General features: G+C 42.7%; 2 long non-coding RNA genes across 3 annotated transcripts in view; one reads left to right on the plus strand and one right to left on the minus strand.

The window, feature by feature from the left end:
• Window positions 1–23,398, minus strand: part of LOC307214524 — a 296,482-nt gene that overhangs the window by 35,087 nt on the left and 237,997 nt on the right. The window lies entirely within an intron of this gene.
• The window catches only part of LOC307214377, a 33,723-nt gene continuing 12,831 nt past the window's right edge, over window positions 2,507–23,398 (plus strand). Inside the window, exons 1-3 of one of the 2 annotated variants that reach the window (XR_013838007.1) lie at window positions 2,507–2,629; window positions 10,702–10,781; window positions 20,399–20,451. This is a non-coding gene — a long non-coding RNA (uncharacterized lncRNA). Of the gene's footprint in view, window positions 2,630–10,701; window positions 10,782–20,398; window positions 21,015–23,398 lie in introns of those variants that run through there. The other variant, XR_013838008.1, reaches the window with a different exon arrangement.

The following is a 23,398-nucleotide window of genomic DNA, read 5'->3' on the forward strand; positions in this document are numbered from 1 at the left end:
ACACATACAGCATGTGATTGTGAAACATAATCATGTCTTTCATCCGACAGTCTTCTCCAGTCAAATAGCTTTTGGAGCACCTTTAAAAACCTGCAACACCACCAGGCATGGAACGAGGGATGAGCTAAGATGGTTCTTGCAAATCACGTTCAAGAGAAAATGGAAATGGAAAGGAGATGATTCAGCCATAGATGTGTAAATTTCAGGTCTAAGCTCCATTTACTTGATGGAAGAAGTTAACTTCAAATAATTATTTGTTTTCAAGAGTTGATCTCATCTTTAAATGCCCATGTTTTCAATATTTGCAGCTCCAAATTTTATGTGGAAGAGGCAGAACATGTTAGGATTCTTGCTGCGTGTTTGCAGTCATGGGATTGTTTTCTATCACATGATGGTGTATGTTTTCATTCCACAGCGTAGGAAGTGACGGAGACAGGATGTTTGTATTACTGTGTTCCGTGAAGTGGGACTATTGTCCTTTGTTGTTTTTTTCTTTACTGTCTGATGAGAAAGAGGAAGGAGCTAAGTCAGAACGCTCCGAGTGTTTTATGTAGATAAAGTAGATTAGCCAAAATGCTGTGCTATTGAGTCTGTTACACATACTGCAATACTCTGCAGGATCCCTAAGCATGCTAATGCCTTTTGGTATCAGTCGCTGTGATGTTCGGGCTGGAGAAAGCTTTTGAAGCTCCTGAATGACCGACCAGGAGGGAGAGAACATGTCAGTCGGGTCCTACATGCGAGTACGACAATCCTAACAGAACACTGTGTAAATTTGCCAGAATTGTGTAGAAAGTGGGGTTGGAAGCAGGTCCAGTATCAGTCCCTGGGTCTCATGGGTAGCTACCAGGCTCCAGTCCCTTGTCAGCCACTTTTGATTTTTTCCCGTTTTTTAAAATGCATTTTTATTAAAGATTTTCCTGATTTACAAAAGTATGTGCAATCTTCAGTCTTGCCCTGGGTCTTCCTTTAAAAAAGAGAGGCTAGATCTAGGAGCTGGGTGGGGAAGAGCTGCTCTGCTAACTTTCTGGCAGGAGAGTCACTAATTACCAGGAGGGGCAAAGTGGTGGGTAGGTTGTGGAATAATAAATCTTGTCTTGTTGGTGCATTTGCATCTTGCCAATCTCCCCAACTTTCTGACCCTGCTACCCAGGAAATAACAGCAACCTACCTGCCAGGAAGCTAGCATAGCAGCTTTCCCCACTTTAATATTCCTCAGTGCCTGGAAGAGATGCTAAGCTGGGAACATTAGGGAAATTTTAAGCTGCGGTTCCCAGACTCAGCCACCAGCTAATGGTTGGATCACTGCTGCTACCTCTCAACACCAACACCAGGCCCATTAGGACCACTGATGTAGAAAGGAACATTTTTGCTGATACCTGGAGTCAGCCCTGTTCAATCTAAGGAACAGGTTGGGTGCACAGGTAGGGAGTGCAGAACCTTCCATTCTGCACTGCTTTTCAGCCCCATTGCCTAAATATTTTTTCTCCTAGCCATACTCATTATTGCTAATGAGCCAGTCTTAGTAATAAACAACCCTGAGAAATATAATGTGTCCATCTGTGTCCGTTTCAGTGTGTGGTTTGCAATTGTGCACTAAATTAACTTTTTGCTTCTCAGCATCAAAAGGCTCTCTGCCTACCACATACTTTTGATGTGAATATAGACTTATGTGAATGTGGCTGTCATTGTGCCTAATTTAGCTTTTGGTTTCCAGAGCTGCTGGGTGGCACTTTGGTCTAAACCACTGAGCCTCTTGGGCTTGTTGATCAGAAGGTTGGCAGTTCGAATCCCCGCAATGGAGTGAGCTCCTGTTGCTCTGTCCCAGCTTCTGCCAACCTAGAAGTTTGAAAGCATACCAGTGCAAGTAGATAAATAGGTACCGCTGTGGCAGGAAGATAAACAGCATTTCCATGCTCTCTGACTTCCGTCACGGTGTTCTGTTGCATCAGAAGCAGTTTAGTCATGCTGGCCACAAGACCCGGAAAGCTGTCTGTGGACAAATGCCAGCTCCCCTGGCCTGAAAGTGAGATAAGCGTCGCAACCACATAGTCACCTTTGACTGGATTTAACCGTCCAGGGATCCTTTACCTTTAACTTTTACTATTTTCAGGTGGGATTCAATGAGGGCACATTCAGGTCACACAGCTAAAGCTGATTTGGAACTCTTGTGCAACAAAACTGGCTACCCCCCACCCGCAAATTGGACTGTCTGTGAAAAGGACAGTGATGGGGAAACACTGGAAAGTGTGATACAATCTTTGCTTGATCCAACACTGAATAATCAAGGCAAGTCAAGAGCAATGATCAATAAACTGGTTGTAATTAGGCCGCTTCCAGGTAACCTAACTAGATAATCTCCTGTGAGAAATTTAAGAGTCGCACATGTTAAAGGTTATCTGAATTTTCCATAATCAAATCTTTGTCTGGTCAATACATTTCTACCCCTTTAAATAAAAACCAAGTAGAACTCTGAGAAAGAAAAAACTTCTGAGGCAGTTAAGGAGGAGTTTTGGGTGGCAAAATTCTTTTTAAAGGCTTCTGTTAAACCACAAGAGTAGTTCTGTAAGAAAAGAGAAATTAATTTGTTCATATCATCCTTGACTCAAGTGTAACACATATACAGAAGGTAATACCCATTTCTAATTATTCAACAATAAGTTCAGGAATGAAGGATTTGTGTAGTGTAAATTCCTACCTTAAAACAGCTCGGAGACTGACTTAAGAGAGAAACTGAAGAAGCCTGGTTGTCATGCAGGAAATTTAAATTTTTACATGAAAAATGAATGTGTATTTAGATGTCTATTGATATGTTAATGCTCTTGACAGCCCTTCAGTCTCTTAATTGGAGATTATGAAGACTTGCTGCAAATGCATATTTACAACCAAGATAGTGTTTTATTCAAGGATCAGGTTAATTTTAGAGTATGTTTTTCACTTTGAATAATCCTTGCTCCTTTACAGATTTTTCTTTTTAAATAAAAATCTTTTCCTCTTCAGAGACCAAAGCAAAATTCCCAGGCAAGTAGAATCCTGTTTATATTGTGGGATATTTATTCTTCCAAGGGATGTTAGTGATGTTAGAAGAGGGGCAGTGCAACCGGTTTGGGGACAGATCATGCTCCTTCTGGGATAGTTTGTCTACCTTTGGTCCCCATCCTGCACTCAGCTTTCATCTGTGGGCCCCTAGAAGCTGTCATATCCCAGGAAACGGATTTGACTGGCCAGCTAAACCAGGTGAGGGTAGCCAATGGTCCTTAAACCCTCAGTGGGTTATGGACTTGTCTATCCCCTGCAAAGGCAGACTTTGGTGGATTGAGTTCACAAGATCAATGGTCTTGGAGGTGGTTTCTGCACATGCTGTTGAGCGAAATGAGAAGTAGATGGGGCTTGTTAACCTGGGAGGGTAGCCCTTATGACTATAGTAATTTGTGATACCATGATGAAATCTAGCTGTCTGCAAACAAATGCCAGCTCCCTTGGCCTGAAAGCAGAGATGAGCATCACACCCCATAGTTGAATTTGAACTCACTCTGTCACAGGGATTCAAACCACTGACCTTCAGATTGGCAAGCGCCACTTGTGTCCTGTTGCTCTGTCCCAGCTCCTGCCAACCTAGCAGTTTGAAAGCATGCCAGTGCAAGTAGATAAATAGGTACTGCTGTGGAGGGAAGGTAAACGGTGTTTCTGTGTGCTCTGGTTTCCATCACAGTGTTCTGTTGTGCCAGAAGCTGTTTAGTCATGCTGGCCACATGACCCGGAAAGCTGTCTGTGGACAAACGCTGGCTCCCTCGGCCTGAAAGCGAGATGAGCGCTGCAACCCCAAAGTTGCCTTTGACTGGACTTAATCATCCAGGGGTCCTTTACCTTACCTTTTACCTTACTCATTTGTGAGCAAGGCATCAGGCATAAACCCTAAGGAATAATCCATATCTGCTGTCTTGTGGAATGTCTTCAGGAGAAGAAAAGTCCAATGAATAAATCCTACACATATCTGGAGTGGAGTCCCTTAGGTGGTTGAATGGTGAAACGGTCAAATCTGTTATGATTAAATGGGCACAAGATTTTGGATATAACATTATGATGGCTGACTGGGAAAAGTTATGGACCACAGGTATGAAATTTACGGCATGTAATGCCTTAAGAGAGAATATAATGAAAATGATTTACAGGTGGTACATGACACCAGTCAAGCTTGCAAAAATTTACCATTTGCCCGATAATAAATGTTGGAAATGCAAAGAGATTGAGGGCACATTCTTTCACCTTTGGTGGACGTGCCCAAGGATTAAGGCCTTCTGGGAGATGATTTATAATGAAATGAAAAAGGTATTTAAATATGCCTTCCAGAAGAAACCAGAGGCCTTTCTCCTGGGCATGGTCGGCCAATTGGTGTGAAGGGAGGATAGAACTCTTTTTATGTACGCTACAACAGCAGCAAGAATACTTATTGCGAAGTATTGGAAGACACAAGAATTACCCACCCGAGAAGAATGGCAGATGAAAGTGATGGACTATATGGAATTGGCTGAGATGACTGGCAGAATCCGGGACCAGGGAGAAGAGTCAGTGGAAGAAGATTGGAAAAAATTTAAAGTATATCTTCTAAAATATTGTAAAATTAAGGACTGTTAGAAAGATGTTGGAAAAAGAAAATTAGATGGTATTGGTTGAAATGACATAAAGGACTAAGTAAAGACGAGTTGATGAAATTGACGAAAAGAGAGGACGTTAAATTGTAATCTATTATGTTAAACTACTTAAATGAAAATAAAGTTGGAAGGACTTGCTGGAATAACGATTTGAATTAGAATACAAAATTGGGAGGTGAGAGGAAGTCATGGAAACAAGTAAAGGAAGAAAGCTATGTAAAGGTTTAATCAGTTTTTTTTTGTTTTGTTTTAAGTGGATGTGTTTTTTCTTTTATGGTGTTGTTGTTTCTTGTTGTATTTTGTATTTTTTTTCTTTGGTTTGTTGCTCTTAAATTTTGAATAAATATTTTATATATATATATATATATATATATATATATATATATATATATATATATAAAAAATAGGTGGTTGAATGGCTCCTTGCAGGCTTCCTTCCGTCAACTCCTGTGGCCAAGCTGGTGTCAGTGTATTGCTCTGCTTTCCTTTGGACCACATCAATGAGGCCGAGAGGGGCGTCTTGTTGTCTGGGCAGCCCATATACACTGCCCAGGCTTGAGAGGTCACTTCAGTGCTGCAAATGCAGCAAAACCAATGTGGAGGCAGCATCTTCTCTCCCTTAGAGACACAGGAGGTTTTTTTGTGGGTAGTGGTAGCCTTCACCTAGTGGTGCAGCAATACAACTGCTAGCACATTTGCAAAGCTATGCAAGGTCCAGTATGGTTTCAAATGGAATAGGGGACCACATGATGCGATCCCTGCATTGCAGGGGTTTGGACTAGATGGCCCCCAGAGTCAGTTCCCCAGCTCTACAATTCTATGATTCACACATGAAGAAGCAATGAAGAAAGCAAGAGCCACAGGGGAGAGAAAGAGAAGAATTGCAGTGGCTCAAGGGCACCAACTGTAATATCGCTTCCTAAGGATATGGCCTTGGTAGGATTCTGCTTGTCCTGGGCCCAGGGGTAACCCATGAAACGCAGTCCAGGACCGGTCCAGAATCTAAAGGTTCCGCTAGGAGTCAGTCCGACAGGGCCAAGGCAGGACACAAGGCAGGAAACCAGGCAAGGACAGGTACAGGATCTCAGGCAGGATCTGGCATACTGCAAGGTTGCTCCCGCAACCTGGGGCGGCGTCCGACAGCCTTTTATCTTTGTTGGGGTAACAGCTGGTCCTGATCCCCCGGTGACTCACCTCCCTGTTTCACCCAAAGGCGAGCACTCCTCCTGTGAGTACTCAGGTCTCTCCTTCTCTCAGACCTTAGTCTCTGCAACTCGGGAGATGTCTGTGGGTTACTAGACCCAGGGGCTGCCTCAGCCTCCCCTGACCCAACCGGTAGTGGCGCAGCTGTAAGTGATGGCCCAGCTGAAGGCAACGAGGAAATCCCTGCATCTGGAGCCAGGACAGGCTCAGGCCCCTGACTCAGTCCAGCTGGTGTTTGTTGCAGGGGAACCTGTGCAGACTGGAACTCTTCATGGTCAGGCCCCAGACTTGGTTCAGATGATGCCTGAGGCAAAGGATCCAGCACAGACTGAGATTCCTCTGGTTCCGAGTCTGAGCCCGAGTCCCAGGCCATCACACTGCTCCATTTAGAACAGCCCTGCTCCATAAAGGCTGGTTTCAGACTTCCATTTGAGGTTTCAGATAAAGGTCACTTCACACTGACAGCTTCCACCTTCTGACTACTGGGATAGTTCAAACAAGGTCATGGTTATATTCAGGGTATAGAGATGCTCATGATTTCTGCCAAGTGGGAAGTGTCTTGGTTTGTCTTACAGTCTTCTGCTGATCTGTTCTTGGGGGTGAAGTTTGAGTGGACAAATAGGGGCAATGGTGGGGGTGATTGCTGATTATCAACTCCTCGCTCCAATAGAAAGGCTGGTATTCATGACCACGTTACAGGAGACTGGATAAATTTGTGGAGAATCAATACCTTTTACTAGCTGTTTGTCATGAAAGCGTAATGGGTCGTTCATATCTAGGAACAGTATGCCTCCTCAGGTCATTTTTTGTAGATTCAAACTAGTGGAAAAGGCAGTGGCAGCCATACCCTTTTAGTGGGATCTCAGAAGGCCCCTGTCTTGCCACTTTGGCAAAGAAGATGCTCTGCTAGGTGGACTCTTGGTGAGATCCACTAGGGCTCATTCGGCCTTTTGCAGGTTCATTTGCAGATTGTTTCTTGGTGCGCAACAACTCTTTTATAAAGGGTAAGCAGTTTGTTTACAATTTTCTGGCATGAAAGATGGAAATTGTCTAGGGATTTTTTTAAAATGACTGAAATTGCATTTACAGTATAGATAAACAATACCTGAAGGAACAGATAAATATCATTTTTTCGGAAGAATATAGGAAAACTCAAACTATTGCTTGTGACCAATTATCTGCGTAGGCCTAGGAGACAAAATAAGTGATATTACTGTAAAGAGCACTTAACATACGAACCCATCTTGACTGTACCAATATCTTTAAAGGTTATGCCTTCAAGTAAAGAAAATCCTCCTATGTTTTAAGACATACTGTGACACAAAGTTGAGTTCTATCACAGAGCTGCAGCCTTGAAGATAGCAGCACACTTAAGCACAAAACATACCTTGGGTATATGAATTACTCAGAAATGGAAAGCTCAAATATTACTTCAGAGTAGTGACTGGATAAACGTACCTTGGGAATTATCCCTGTTGCCAACATAACCTGGAAGAAGATTCAGGAGACAGATAAAAGGCGGAAAGGTCATATTTATTAAACATAACAAACAGAAGATCTGCAAAACAATAGTCAAATGATATAAGTGTGGACCATTCAGATTGAATTAATATATATGAAGGATGCATCCCTCCACTCTCCTGGTCATATAAACAGTTGCATGCCGTGGCTCCTGAGCCAAGGATTGGGTCAATGTTCTCCCTCCATGCTAAGTTCTCCAGCTACCATGTCTTACAATCAAGGATGGTGGCATTGTAGTCACATGGTGACATCACACAGCAAAGATTTATAGAAATCAATGGGTAGAGGGAATATTTTTCTCCAAACTAATTCTTGATGTGTTTAGAATATAACATTTTTTCCCCTTAGAGGAAAAACTCTAATTTTTCTTCAATGAAAATTGGGAGAGCCCATTCTATAATGATATTCTTACTATTTATACCTCACAAATCTTACTGGGTTGCTCCAGCCACTCTGGGCAGCTGCCAACATATATAAAAACATAATAAAACATTAAACATTTTAAAACTTCCCTATACAGAATTGCCTTCAGACGGCTTGGGGGGGGGGGGTCAGATAACTCCATACCCTCCAACGTTTCTTCAGTGAAAATAGGGACATCCTACCATACCCTCCAACATTTCTCCAATGAAAATAGGGACATCCTAAGGAAAAGCGGGACATTCCGGAATCAAATCTGAAACTGGGACCACTTCTTTAAATCAGGGACGTCCCTGGAAAATAGGGACACTTGGAGGGTCTGAAAGCAGCTTCACTATAAACTAGAAGCCAGAAGAGAACAACAATTTCATTCATTCATTCTGTTACAAAATAAGTCTTTCTTTCTTATTCTGTACAAGTGAGATAGCACTTCTTACTGAGTGATGGGGCAAAAGAACACAGCCCCCAATTTTTCCTTACCTTTCCCGACCAAATTTTCCTTTTCCTTGTGAAGAAATGGAACTTTGAAAAGTATGCCTTTCAAATGGATATGAAGAAATCCTGACTCTAATATTATGGGTTGGGCCAGGTGGCTGGGGAGGGCGGGTTGGTGAACTCACACCAACTTGGGTATACCTTATTGGCCCTAACATTGCTTATGGATTCCTGAGGCAAAAAGAGTTCAACTGTGAAGTAAAAGCAACAGTGTGAACCAGACTCTTGCCTTATCTATGAAAGCTAACCAGTCTTCTAGTTTCAACCATTTTGTCAGGAACGTGTGTCCCCATAGTGTAGCAGAAAGAGCAGTCTCAGGAAGTGAACTAGAGACTGAATCTGTAGATGAGGGAGAAGGGTTAGTTTCCAGGAGAAGCAACCCATGGCCCTTCCTTCCCAATGAAGAAGAAGAACTGTTTAGTATCCAAGAAGAGGAGGACTTGGATGGCAGCCAAAGCGTGGCTAGGCAACTATCAGATAAGACTGGGACAGATAGCTCTTGGAATGAGATAGGCCAAGTTTTTAGTCCCCGTAGTAGGAGATGGGGAAAACTCTGAGCCTTGGGAAAGGGAGGGGTCAGAAGAAAGGGTTCTGGCATCATTCCTGTTGGAACCGGAATTCTGATTCAGACTAGGGCAACTAGTGTAAATGAAAGGAAGAGGGAAGCCCCACTCTGGATGTGTTTTCTTGTAAATAAAAACAAACATGGAACTAACAGAGTCTCTCACTGCTCATCAGGCTGGCTGCTTCCCAAGGATCGTTATACCTTTATCCTCCCAGATAGATCCCAGATATATTTCTCATACTTTGCTATGTGCCGTTCCATTATTTTCTCCCAAATAAATCCAAAATATACAAATTCATATTAAATCTTGCAAGCAGTCTTATATAATGAATTGAAGAAAATGTTTAAAATGACATTTGTAAAAAAAAACCCAGAAGCATTTTTGTTAGGGATTGTAGGACAAGACCTGCCAAGGAAAATAAGGAACTTATTTATGTATGCTACAACAGCGGCAAGAGTCTTGATAGTACAAGGATGGAAGAATGAGGAAACCCCAACAAAAGAACAGTGGCAAGAGAAACTGATGAACTACACAGAACTGGCTAAATTGACATGCAAACTGCGAGACAAGGACAACTGTGACTTCAAGGAGGAATGAGAACTTTACACAAATTACTTAAAAACACAACAAAATGAACTAGACTCCTTGGCAGGTTTTAAATAAACATACACAGATTTATTGTTGATAACATGATGGATAGATATGTAAGGATATATACAATTTTATAATATGCAGAGAAAATATGTGCAGCGAAATCAGGGAGAGAAACTGAGGGAAGTCCTTGGTGGGGGTGGGAGAGTGGGGGGAATTTTAAAAAGGGGGGAATTATGTAGGTGATTATATGGTTTGATAATTTGTTATGTGGAAATTGAGCAATAAAAAATATTTTTTTAAAAAATGCTAGGCTGAGGTCTGTTTGGGCCTTATCCTGAGGCAGCATAGTTTGGATAGCTCAGTTAGTTAGAGCATGGTGCTGATAACGCCATGTTGCAGGTTCAATCCCCATATAGGGCAGCTGCATGTTCATGCTTTGCAGGTGTTTGGACAAGTTGATTCTCAGGCTCCCTTCCAACTCTCTGATTCCATGATTCTATGATCAAGGGAAAAGCTGATGACATCACACTGTCTCTTCATGATACAATTCTCTTATATGATGCAGACCCTCCAAGTTTCCCATCTGAAGGCAATCCTGTATATAGAAATGTTTTTATATACATTGGAAGCTGCCCAGAGTGGCTGGGGCAACCCAGTAAGATGGGGGGGGGGCATATAAATAGTAAAATTATCATTATGGAATGGGACGGCCCTATTTTCACTGGAGAATTGTTGGAGGGTAAAACTACAGGGCTTTATCGTGCCTTTGGCCCTGTTGTGGCTCACAGCCATCCCCTAGCGGTTTGCATAAAGGTTCAGTTCCATTTAGAACAGGCTTCCTCAACCTCGGCCCTCCAGATGTTTTGAGACTACAATTCCCATCATCCCTGACCACTGGTCCTGCTAGCTAGGGATCATGGGAGTTGTAGGCCAAAAACATCTGGAGAGCCGAGGTTGAAGAAGCCTGATTTAGAAGAATGCATGCATGCACCCCAATTCATTCTCCAGCCTTTCATTGGGAATGAAATGGATTTAGCTATGAATAAATGTATACTGATTCTAAATTCAGTTTGAAAGCAAATGTAGGCAGACTGTGTCTGCTTCCTGTGTATGACTCAGATGCCTCCCTTTTATTGTATTTATTTTCCAGTAAACTTTCAGGGAAGGCAATGCTATATATATGTCTCCTTTCTTTCTAATTGCAAACTGGCTAGAGACGACACTGGTGTTTTTTTTCTATGTGTGCCTAGAATTTCCAGAGAAAAGTCGTCTCAACTCGGATGTCGCTGAAGCTCATCACAAGAGTCACTGGAACTGATTCTAGTCTCAGGTAAATGACTGCAAACCCAAAGTCGTGGGGGGGGGGAGGAGAGAGAGACACACACAGAGCAGCTTAAATGGATTACTTACAGTGCAATCCTGTTCATGTCTACTAAGAACTAAATGCCATCGAAATCAATGGTACTTATTCTCAAAAACACATTTTATTTATTAAGTGTATACGCTACCCTTCAACTGAAGATTGCAGGGTACTTTACGATACAAACACACAAAAATACATGCCATAATAACAAACGAAAAGTACCGCTTCTCAATTTAAAGGGCTTGGGGAAAGTGGGACCCAAATATATGTAAGGAAGGCACCAGGTGAGCAATACGCCCCAGCATTTCACTGATGAAAATAGGGACATCCTTTAAAAAATAAAAAGATTTGTGCATCTGCTCTAATCTTGCTCCTTTCTAAAATTTATTTATTGCTGTGCATTTCTTTTCTTTTTGTAAATGTACCAAAGAATAAAATAAATGAGGGATTAAGAGGTTTTCTCAGGATGCTGGAGAGTATGTGTGTCCCATTGGTGAAGCGGTGGCAGCAGTTGCCCTTCTCCTGATGTTATATGTTCTGGTGGGAGGGACACAAAAAATGGGAGGGGGTGTTGAGGAGGGTCAGTTGGGGCGGGGGAGTGAGACATGTCCCTATTTTCATCTGAGGAATGTTGCAGGGTATGAATTCAGGGAAGATAAGGTTTTCAATTGGGATGTTCTACATCCACTGTTTGAGGCTGTAGTGTCAGGCTTCGGGGGAATCAGATCCCTCTCCTGGTGACAGTAAATAATCAGATCAAACTAATGGAGCATTCTTACCAGTTAGTTTCTTTAATAATCACAACAAGAGACAAAGGAATGCATATCTCTCTAGAAATGTTCACCCGCTCCGTCCCCATTAATCTGTTAGAATTCCTGCTCCATGACTGCAGTCATGGGATTGTTGTCTTTCACATGGTGTATGTTTTGACTCCACAGAGTGGGAAGTCACAGAGACAGGATGTTTGTGTTACTGTGTTCCGTGAAGTGGGACTACAGTGGTGCCCCGCAAGACGAATGCCTCGCAAGACGAAAAACCCGCTAGACGAAAGGGTTTTCCGTTTTTCGAGGTGCTTCGCAAGACGAATTTCCCTATGGGCTTGCTTCGCAAGACGAAAACGTCTTGCGAGTCTTGCGAGTTTCCCCCCTTTCCCCCCCTTTTTCTAAGCCGCTAAGCAGCTAATAGCCACTTAGCCGCTAAGCTGCTAAGCCGCTAATAGCCGCTAAGCCGCTAAGCCGCTAATAGCGCTAATCCGCTAATCCGCTAATAGGGATGCTTCGCAAGACGAAAAAACCGCTAGACGAAGAGACTCGCGGAACGGATTATTTTCATCTTGCGAGGCACCACTGTATTGTCCTTTGTTTTTTATCTTTGCTGCCTGATGCTAGAGAGAGAGGGAGCCATGTTGCAGTGCTCCATGTGTTTATATGTAAAGAAAGTAGATTAGCCAAAATGCTGAGTTGCTGAGGTCTGTTACGCAAGCTGCAAAGACTCTGCAGATCCCTAAGTGTGCCTGTTGGCATTGGTCACTGTCATGTTTGGGCTGAAGAAAGCTTTTGAAGCTCCCGGATGATTGACCAGGAAGGAGAGAACTTACCAGTTGGGCATTTGTCTCTGCCAAGGTCCTACCTGAGTGTAGGACAAGCTCCTAACATAATCTACGTCACTGCTACGTTGGGTAATCTGAGCTTGTTGCCATTGTGCTTTCTGTTCTATCACTTTCCAAGTCCCTTTAGTCGTAGGTGAGGGGGGGGGGCAGGAATGCTGTCCAAGGACACTGAATCTGCTAGTTGTCTCTCTCCTGGTGTTTCCTCTTCTAGCTGTTCCTCACCCAGTATTTCCCAGCTTTTCCCCTCTGGACTATGCCCCTCTGCAAACCACTGTTCTAAATCAATACTGTCCTCCTGCTCTTGGAAAGGTTCAGAAAAAGGGGGGCGGCTCCCATCATTCCTCCTCAGTCCAGCTCCTGACAGGTAAACTCACTGGGAATCTTAGGTGAGGAAAGTTCAGGCTTTCAGGTTTTCAGGCTTCCCACGGGCATTGGTGGACCAAACACTGTGTGAGCAGAGTGTTGACTTAGATGGACCTTTGGCCTCCTCCATCAGGGTTTTTCTTATGCTTTTACCTACATCTTAAAGTATCAAAATACACCTTTAAATATGCATTTTGAGAAAAGATGCACATTTTTTAAAACAAATCTCAAAAAATATTTTGAGAAGGTTTTTCAAAGGATTATTAGAAAAATGGAACCAGATGGAGTTGTGGGTAATAATATGTGAAAGTTGCAAGGACCAGAAATAGATAAGTCACCCAAGATTAATTTTAATCCTTTGTATCCAAATATAAGACACAGGGTTGTAGTCAGCTCACTTTTACACAGATTATGCCCACTGAAATCAATGGGCCCAAGTTAGTCATGACTACTCTGAGTAAATGTGGATTGAAAACAACTCATGTTTTATATTTATACTCTCTCACACAAATATATATAATTCCATGGCATAGCATATCCATTTGGAAAAAGTATTTATTTGGAATAAATCAGTCATGTTGACCTAGATGGGTCAGTGTTGGGAATCAGAAGCACAAGGGACCCAGCTAGTCAGAATACATTTTAAATAAATTACATTAAGATGAAAACCATTTCCCCCCGATTATAGTTATTCCCTCCTTATTCTTATGCAGATTCAAATCCACATTTGCAAGCTCCTAATATGTGAAGTGTCTACTCACAAGACAGGGCCAAATCCCCAAGGCAGCAATAAAGCATTTGTTCGGAATTTTAAACAGCTGCCCAAAATATGAATAGAAGTATTTTTCAGTGAAAGTATGCAGTGAAAGTTCCAAAGATTCTGTTAAATAGAATTCAACATGTTTCAGGTTCCTGCAACACTTCAGCACAAATTGATATAATTGTAACCGCTGAAGGATACCTGCCTTCTAAGATCTTCAAACGTTCTTCAGCAAATGATCTCTTTGGGATTCTGTAATGATCTTATATTAAACCTTGATGGAATCAGTCAAAACATTATGGGATTCCTATTCTAAAATACCTTCCTAATTTGTTTTTCAAGCACTAATAAAATGCTCTTTTATTCTCTTGGCATTTATTCACAGTATTTTGGAATGATAAATTACATGACAACATAAGGCCATTTGCAGTTTTCTCTTTTTCAATTTGTGCAATTTTTCACCTTTGTGAAATAAAATTATATATTAAAAAAATAGATAAGTGGGCCAACACAACATCTAAACTACCATGCTGTTATATTGTACTTCCTAACTGCTCTTTTGTTCATCAAAAGGAACCTATAATCATAACATCAAAAAGGTTCATTCTTGTCCAGGCTTTGATCCTGGTTAATGTGAAATATTTTCTGGCCAGTCCAAATAAAGACTGAGGTGTTTTTTAAAAAAATATTGTGGCTGCAGTTCTGCACTGACAGTGCTTTTATTATTTGTGTGAAAAATTTTAACTCCATGTTTTATGTTTCTATATAGTGTGTCTTTGTAAAAAACAACAACAATGAAGCATAATAAATTAATATCTATACATTGATAAAATAATAAGAATAGAAAATAATTTTTTAGACATGATGATGCTGATCTATTTTTCTTCACTTGAAAATATTGTTTTCTTCACTAATAACAGCCAAATACTAGCCATGCTTACTTGAAAGTCAGTGCCATTGTGGTTTGGCTTGGTAAAAGTGTGCTGGATGGCTGTCTAAGTAAATTGCATGTACATTGAATTACAGTCCAATTCTGTTCAGGTTTAGAAATGACCTCTGACTGATTTCAGTGCAGCTCACTTCCCCAAGTAGGTTGATATAGAATTGTAGCCTTAATCCCATTCACTCCGATCTTGTGATTTCTGAAGAGACTGGGGAATTCTAGTGGAGATTCTGCTATGGGCGCCTGCTAATTCAGTTGTGTGTATGGATAAATTCCCTTGAAATGAATGAGGGCTCCAGTATTCACAGAAACCAAGCATCAGAGGGACATGGGATTGATGATTATGGCCATCAATTAACTTTAATGGTATCAATTATGCATTATCAGAAATTGTCATGAAAGTGACTGCAATGACAATCTAAAACTTGTTGATTTAGATTCCTTGCTCAGCCACTAAACTTATAGATTAACCTAGATTAACCATTCTACCACTCATTGTACTTGTTGTACTCAATCCTTGGCATGTCCGGTTGGGCAGGGATTGCAGATAATGCTGAGTTAAATGGACCAATCATCTGACTTGGTCTAAGACAGCTTCCTGTCTCCTGGTTATAAAACACAACTGCTGTTTTTAAGAGACATGAGAGCAATAGCAAACTCTTGCTGGCAATAGAAAGTTTAGCTGTTTTAAGCAGGGATACATACATATCAGGTTCTCATGTGGAGCAAATTTCATCTGTATACTGCAGGCTTCTTTCATGTCAATCTCTGGCTTAAGGCTATGACTTCAGGGGTGGCGGCAGAGTGCAACTACCTTATCTGGTACAAGATCTGAATTTCTCCCATCTGACTGCACCCTCCCCCCCCCCACAAGCAACAATTTCGCTTATAATAAAATGAAAACATGTCGCACTATAAGCTCTGGTATATGAGCATTGTGGTAAATAGTTTCTGAACTGGGGGCCAGAATTCCATGCACATCATTTGCAGCCTTGCAAAATTTGAGACAATAGTTTCCAAAAGTATTGGAACTACCAGCTAAGAAGGACAAAAGAAAATCTTTCTTTTTCCTAATACAAGGCGGGAGGAGAGAGAGAGAGAGAGCGCACAGATTCAGGAATGATGAGCTAAATGAGTGCCTGGCCTGACAGATGAGGTGGAAGTGAATTACAGCTGAGATCATTATGTTTCCAGTGTTTCTGAATCTAAATCAGATCTGCAAGTTGATCTTCATGCAGAAAGGGCCAACTTTATTTTACAGCTGCAGGTAGCTCATTCTTCTTCTTCTTCTTCTTCTATCACTCATAGCCGAGTAAGATTGTCTTCCATAAACATGTTTTTAACAATGACAAGACAGGGTTGAGCATATTCTTAGATTGAAGATAATTCAAGGTTTGTATTTACAACTTTCATCCAAATGCATTCATCCAAATGCAAATATAAAGTCTATCTTTAAATCACCCAGAGTTGGGAGGAGCACTTTAAGAATGAGTTAAGGGGTAGCAGGCCAGTGACCTACCTGTGACACAATCACCTTCCTCTGCACACTCATCTTCAATATTGTACTGGCAACATTTGACTAGGAAAGAGCTTTGGGATCCTGAAGGAGAGATATATAGATTTTTGTAAACCACTACTGGTAAAATTTATTACCTGATCTTCAACCCATGGTCTCAGGGCAGGTTACAACAATTAAAGCACAATATTAAAAGCAGTTTAAAAGAACTTAAAATCACAGAAGGTGGGTCCCAATGAAAAACATCTCAAGCGTTCAAAGCCAGGATAAAAAAGTGTGTCTTCAGCATTCATCAAAAGCTGTATAATGAAGGTGCCAGACATACATCTGTGGGAAGGGAGTTCCACAACTTAGGGGCTGCCCCAGAGAATGCTCTCTCCAAGGCCGCAGCATCCTGAGGGTGGTGGAACAACCAAGAGGGTCACTTTTGCCAATCTTAGCAACTGTAGGGAAGGTGGTCTCTTTCAAGTATTTGAGGGCTGATTTATTAAGGGCCTTAAGCACTCATGTAAGCAGAAACAAGCTGGCAGCCACCGTTTTAAAATGGGTTAAACGAAATGTAAATGCAACTCCAGCCTGCAATCAATTAGCCTTTGGGACAAATTGAAATGCCCAAGTCATCTTCAAGGGCAGCCCCATGTAGAGCACATTGTAATAATGCAATCTGGAAGCTACCAGAGCATGGAGTACAGTGGCACAATCATGTCTGCCAAAAAGAGGGCATAGCTGGCAAACTATCAAAAACTGAGGATGGCACTCCTAGCTACCAAGGTCACCTGACAGTGTTGAATCCAGCAGTACCTCCAAGCGGTGGACCTCCTCCTTCAAGGGGAATGCAATCCTTCCCAGGGCAGGCCATCTCTCCGCCCCCCAGCCATGAGCACCTAGGCCCCATAACACCTCAGGATTTAGCTTCAGTTGAATGGCCCACATCCAACCCATCACTGCCTCTAAGAACTGGTCTGCCTCTTTTAATTCACTTGGAATTGACAAATAGAGCTGGGTGTCAACACGTCGGCTAGATGAGGACCAGCCCAAGACATTTTGCTGCCTGAGGTATACAAGTTTGTACACACACATAGCTCTGCCCATATCCCTGATTAGCCTCCTGCATCTGTTGTTTAATAGTAGGACCGGCCCCAGCTAGGATGTAAATCTTAGAGTGAAACTCATTTCAAACACATTTCACAATATTTCCTGCCAGGATAAATACTTACATGGGGGGTGGTGTGCATGGAAGAAGAGAATCATTGTTTGTGTGTGTGTTCATTTGCACAAGTTCAAATGCATCCTGCCCCACCCTGTTCAGAGATGAGTTTCTCAAAACCATAGGGAGCATGCTAAAGTCTCCAAAGCTATAGTGTAGATGTAGAAAACAGTGGTGGCCCTTAGGGCCTCAATGCTATGCGGTGTCAAAACTCAGCACCATCCTGCCTCTTGTCTTCCAGTGCCACTGAAAAAGTTGCACTCTCCTAGATCTGCCTCTGTGGGGAACCTGTGACCCTCGAGATGTTGTTGGACTTCTCATCAACCCCAACCAGGGATGATGGGAACTGTAGTCTATCAACATCTGGAGGGCCATAGGCTCCCAATCCTTCCCCTTGTGCATGCACTCCTGTTAACAAAACTCTTTAAAGGTTCTTGCAAATTCCTCCCTAAATACAAAACAGAAACAGCAGTTTACTAGGGATAGCTCCCCCAAACAGGGGCAGTTGGAGTGTATAATAATTTGGTTGTGTTCCATTACGACTGGAAGGATTTGATAATTTATATGGGGGTCCAAGGTTCATAAATAAGAGCTACCAGGAAGCTACTTGGGATGTTTGGCTGTATAAATCAGTTTTCTCTATATCATGTTATTTGTTGCACATTGTACGGTGTTATACTGCAAGGCCAATATTGCTAGCTGCTTCTACGTCCCTGTATACATAAATCAAGAGGCAGTGTGTGAACAGTACATATTAAATACAATATTGATTCTACTTGCCTTCCCAAGAATGGACGAGGGAAGCAGTTGGGTCACAGCTATGCTGGAATTGTTTTGACCTGACTTGGCACTGCTTGAAGAAACTCATAATGCAAGCAAGAGGGAAAGCAAGGGAGGAAATGAGAATATGGGCTGGAGAATTAATGGTCTGAAGAGAGAGAGAGAGAGAGAGAGGAAGCAAGAGGGGTTGAAACAGAGCCATCCATACAGCAGGGTAGTTCATGGATCCACGTTAATGTTCTCCTGAGATTACTTTGTTTTATTAATGAAGAGACGGGCCGAACAAAAAAGAGAGGAAGATGTGCCATAAAACAAAGTCCAGAACACAATGAGGGCATACAGAATACACAGAATTACCAACCGATATGAAAAGAAACCAGCAAACTCTCTTTTTAACCTCTAGGCGTGATGCCAGATTTTTGCAGCTAAAAGACAGCAGTGACTTGATTGCCAGTATGTCTGAGTAAATATGAACAGCATCCTGCTATGTTTGCATACGTGCTTCAAGGGTGCATCCAAGCATGTGTGCCAGGTTGTTAAGTTGGTCCCACACTGCCATGTTTTGCATGTTTCTGCACAGGAGATCACACAGCGCTCAGGGAGTGGTTTTTCCAGAGATGCCCTTCTACGCAGGCTCTTCTGAGTTAAAGGGAGGAGCACAGTGGGTGAGGGCAGAGCAACATAGCAATGTCAGTTGTGAGGACCGGTTTCGTACCTGGTGTGGCAATCACACAGGGACCCTGGACGTTTCACTGTCTATTGATCCCTGTGCCACCACTTTATTTCTCGCTGCCACCACCCAGGCCCTACCTAGTACAATACTGAGTCCAGTCAGGGTTAAATTGGAACATAAATTTCTGTTTATTTATTGCAGTTTAACAAGCGTGTGGTTTCATAAATGGTATCGGTCCATTACAATCATGGGGTGCCTATCCAGACCTATAACTTCCGCTACCTGCTCTCACTCACTAAACCACCTCTCAGGTATTTACTTGTCTTCCTAGCTCCTAACTGTTCCTGATTCAGCTTATTTCACTACACTAACTCAACCTACCCACAGACTCTATCCCAACTCACTCCCACTCCAACCAACCACCCAGCTCCCAATGAACTCCCCCCTTTGCCCCTCCCAGAGCTGGTTTTATAGTCCCTCTGACTCCACCCCCCTGGGTTCTGATTGGGCAACCTGTTTAACTATTTCATCTCCAGCACTTTCATATGTTAACGTCACACCTAGCTCCTTTTGTGGCCCTGCCTCCTTTGTGCTCCGAGCTCCCACTGCCTGCTCCAGGTCCCAGAATTTTTCACATCAAAAAGTTGAGCGCAATCGAAATCTGCAATCTGGGTTTACAGGCTTTTGCAAGGAGTATTGAGATAGTGTATGCAAAGGTGTTTGAATACCTGACTTGCCTTTGCTAAACTCATTTAGTGATCCATGCGACAGTCATCTCCAGGCTTGACTACTGTAATTCGCTCTATGCGGGGCTGCCCTTGAAGCTATCCCAGAAACTCCAGCGGGTGCAGAATGCTGCAGCGAGACTCCTCACGGGGTCTCTGCCATGGGAGCATATTCACCCAGTGCTTTTCAAGCTGCACTGGCTCCCGGTGGAGTACAGAATCAGATTTAAGGTGCTGCTTTTGACCTTTAAAGCCCTTCACGGCCTAGGACCCTCGTACCTACAGGACCGCCTCTCCCGGTATGCCTCACGGAGAGCCTCAAGGTCCATAAATAGCAACACCCTTGTGGTCCCGGGCCCTAAGGAAGTTAGATTGGCTTCAACCAGAGCCAGGGCCAGTGGCGTAGCGTGGGGGGTGCAGGGGGGGCCGGCCGCACCGGGCGCAACATCTGGGGTTAGGGCAAATCCACGGGTTAGGGGGCGCAAATCCACGGGTTAGGGGGCGCAAATTACTTGCCTTGCCCCGGGTGCTGACAACCCACGCTACGCCACTGGCCAGGGCCTTTTCAACTCTGGCTCCGGTCTGGTGGAACGCTCTGCCTCATGAGACCAGGGCCCTGCAGGATCTGATTTCTTTCCGCAGGCCCTTAAGACAGAGTTGTTCCACCTGGCCTTTGGCTTGGAGCCAGTTTGATTCCCTCCTTCTCTTTCTTTTTTCTTTTCCTTCTCCTTCTGCGATGAGGCTACATTTTAATATTTTAATGTTTCAATATTTTAATGTTGTATTTTTTTAATCTTGTTTTTAAGTTGTAATCATTTAACTTGTTTTTATTATTGCTTGTAAGCCGCTCTGAGCCCGGCCTTGGCTGGGGAGGGCAGGGTATAAATAAAAATTATTATTATTATTATTATTATTATTATTATTATTATTATTATTATTATTTAAAATCATCCTCATCATTTATAAATATACTGATCTCTCCATCTGTTTCTTATTTCGTTTCTGTAGCTCTCTCTGTTTAAATTCCTAGCCACTTTCCCCATCAGTCTCTCCTCTTTCACGTAAGTACCTATTTTTCTCTCTCCCAACTTCCCTTCCCCAAATTTTGCTTGTTACCAGTCTTCCTTTTCACACTCTCCAGTATTTCAGCAGCTCTAGAGATGGGCATGCTTTGTAATTGTTTTTCACTCTCCTAATCATTGACAAATGTCATTTTTTATTCTCTCCTGGTTAACTAAGGCTGCAATCCAGCAAAGATTTACCTGGGAATAAATTTAGCTGATCTCACCAGGATTGACTTCTGAGTAAATGTGTGTAGTAGGATCGATGCTTTATTTATTTAAAGTGCAATCACTAGTACAGATTATATCACCTCTCTTGAATCCCTTCCCCTGTACTCCCTCCTCTTCCCTATGCTCTGTGCAAGCTCAGTCACTATCAAATCTAGCTTGGTCCTGTCAATCACAATCACACCTTTACACCTTCTGCCATGCCGGGCCCGGTATTTAAAACAGCCTTGTCTCTTTGTTTGCTAAATGGCTTCTCTTTCCCTTGTTCAAATTTTACTTCTGCTATGAACTCAATACTGGTAAACCCTATCTTAATATAGATAAACCCTTTGGCACTATGGAGATGATAATATTTATATATCTGTGTTGAGGTTTACTGAGATAATTGCAGTAATTCAGGTCATTTGTCACAGAGCAAGCCGGTTAGTAAATCACACAGTTCAAATCTGGAGTTAACTCTTTTTTTAGCAAAGTTGATCTTCACAGACTTGGCTGAGTTTGAGTCCTAATGAGCACAGCAGCTCCTGCCCTGTAGGTCCTACTTCATGAAATCAGTTGCTCAGACTAAAAGTCCCCAACTCTCCACAGCCATCTATGTCTCCTCTTCAGGGCTTACTGCAAGCAATCAGAGACTGCGCCTTCATGAAGCCTGTCTTTGCTCTTCTCATTTCATACCTCTCCTGGTCCTAGAAGTCAATGGGGCAGGGGAGGTTGTCACAGCAGGAGGGAAAGAAACTCATGACTCTTCACTAGCCTGACTCATCTCTGCCTCTTGACCTCCCTCTTCCCATTAAGCTGCTTCAGCTTCAGCTTCAGCTTCTGATTCTTGACTTCTCTCTTCCACAAACTTCCCCCACTCACTGAGCCCTGTTACCCCTACAGCTTCTGACACCTCCTCTTCCTAGTCTTTCCCCTCTTCTCCCTGTGACTACTCATCATTGACCCATCACCATTCTCCAGGTTCTGAGCCTTCTTTCCTTGGTAGTTCCCCAGCCAGTTCCTCTGTGTTCAACCAGTCCGTGACAACATGCGCTTGGATAGATCAGCTGGTTAGAGTGTGGTGCTGAGAATGCCAGAGTTGCAGGTGAAATCCCCACATGGGACAGCTGCATATTCCTGCACTGCAGGGGGGAGAGGGTCCCTTCCAACTCTACAATTCTATGATTCTATTATCGTTGATATGTCTAGGTTCTTTTATTTCAGGACTACAGCTCCCATCATCACTGACCATGTTGCCTGGTGCTGATTTCTCTCTCTTTAATACTTTCCCACACTTCATGTGTTTAAATCACTTGACACTTCAGCTGAAAAAAAACCCTGAATGTATTCAGGGCCACAGGAAGGTGCTATGGTGTGGGGGACAGGAAAACTGAAATCCCCAGCAATTTTCAGGCGCTGCGTGGCAAAATTTGCAAAATTTCACTGGCTTCAGAGGAAATCCTCTACTTGTGGTCAAAAGCTGGTGGCTACCATTTTGCTCTCAAAGGCCCCTCAAGTGATGCTCTGTGATGATGCAGGATTGCTTTTAAGGGGGTTTCTAGGAAGAAAAATTGTGGCCCATACTATTTTCCACTATATTTTCACCATAAGTCCATCTTAGCATATAGTGTCACTCTGATGGCTCTGATGGTCTAGTGGTTGCCAAGAGAGGAGCTCCCATGGTGGCAATCGGTTGGGTTCAGTGTAGTGCTGTGGTTAACATTCTGTCAGTGCAATCATTTCTTTTTGTGCTATTAAACTCCCCCCCCCCATCTGTTTTGTAGTTCCCCCACCCAGCCTTCTGGAGCAAATTGGGGAATGATGCAGGTTACATGTTGTGGAGTGAACAGGGGAAGTCCTCTTGTGCACCTCCCCCAAAATCAGAAAATGGGGTGGCAAAATGGATTAGCATTTTGCCTTGTTGTCAGACTCCTCCCACTGGTGACCCCTTATCAGCATATTCCCACCCCTTCATTTGCACATCTACAGTCTGGGCACCTTTAAGTGGTACAGTGCTGGAATGTGATCCTAGCGTGACAGAACTCAAAAAAATGACTATATAAATCTGATTTTTTAGTTCAAAATGGGGGGGGGGAATCTCTGGCCCTCCAAATGTTGTTGGATTCCAGTTACCATCAACCCTAGCTGGTGGTCAAGGGGGATAGGAAAGCTCTCTAGAAGTCATTAGATTACAAGTTGTGTAGGGCATATTTTCCTTTGACTGGAGTTAACCATCCAGGGGTCCTTTACCTTTTTACCTTATGCCACTGCTGACAGAGGAATGAAAGTTTTAAGAGTATATAATACAATTACTGCAAGGTTTGCCAGAGGCAGTGTAGCATACAATAGTTTGTTACCTGCTCTCCTTCTGATTTCCATGGCAGTCAACAGAATTCAAGTTCACTGCAATCCTTCAATGGATATTGACTACCTAATACGTTAATATTAGTGAGGCTGAAAGAGTCATATGGCGCTGAAGAGCTGACATATTCCCCAGCGATACTGAGATAATATACTGTATCTTTCAGTAAGTTGCCATAAATATCATTTGGTTCGGGGGCAGAAGAAGAGATTGATTAAGCCAGCCAGGAGAAAAAAGGAAATCAATCAATTTGGAATTAATTATCTCAAAGCTTTAAGTGCTGTTTTTTCACCAAAAAAAACATATGGGGAATGGACAGGTGAGCTAATGATTATGAAGCACTCCAAATAGAGTTGTGAACAATTACTTGAGTAGACA

Source organism: Podarcis cretensis (assembly GCF_951804945.1).
Source record: "Podarcis cretensis genome assembly, chromosome: 4".
Taxonomy (NCBI): Eukaryota; Metazoa; Chordata; class Lepidosauria; order Squamata; family Lacertidae; genus Podarcis; species Podarcis cretensis.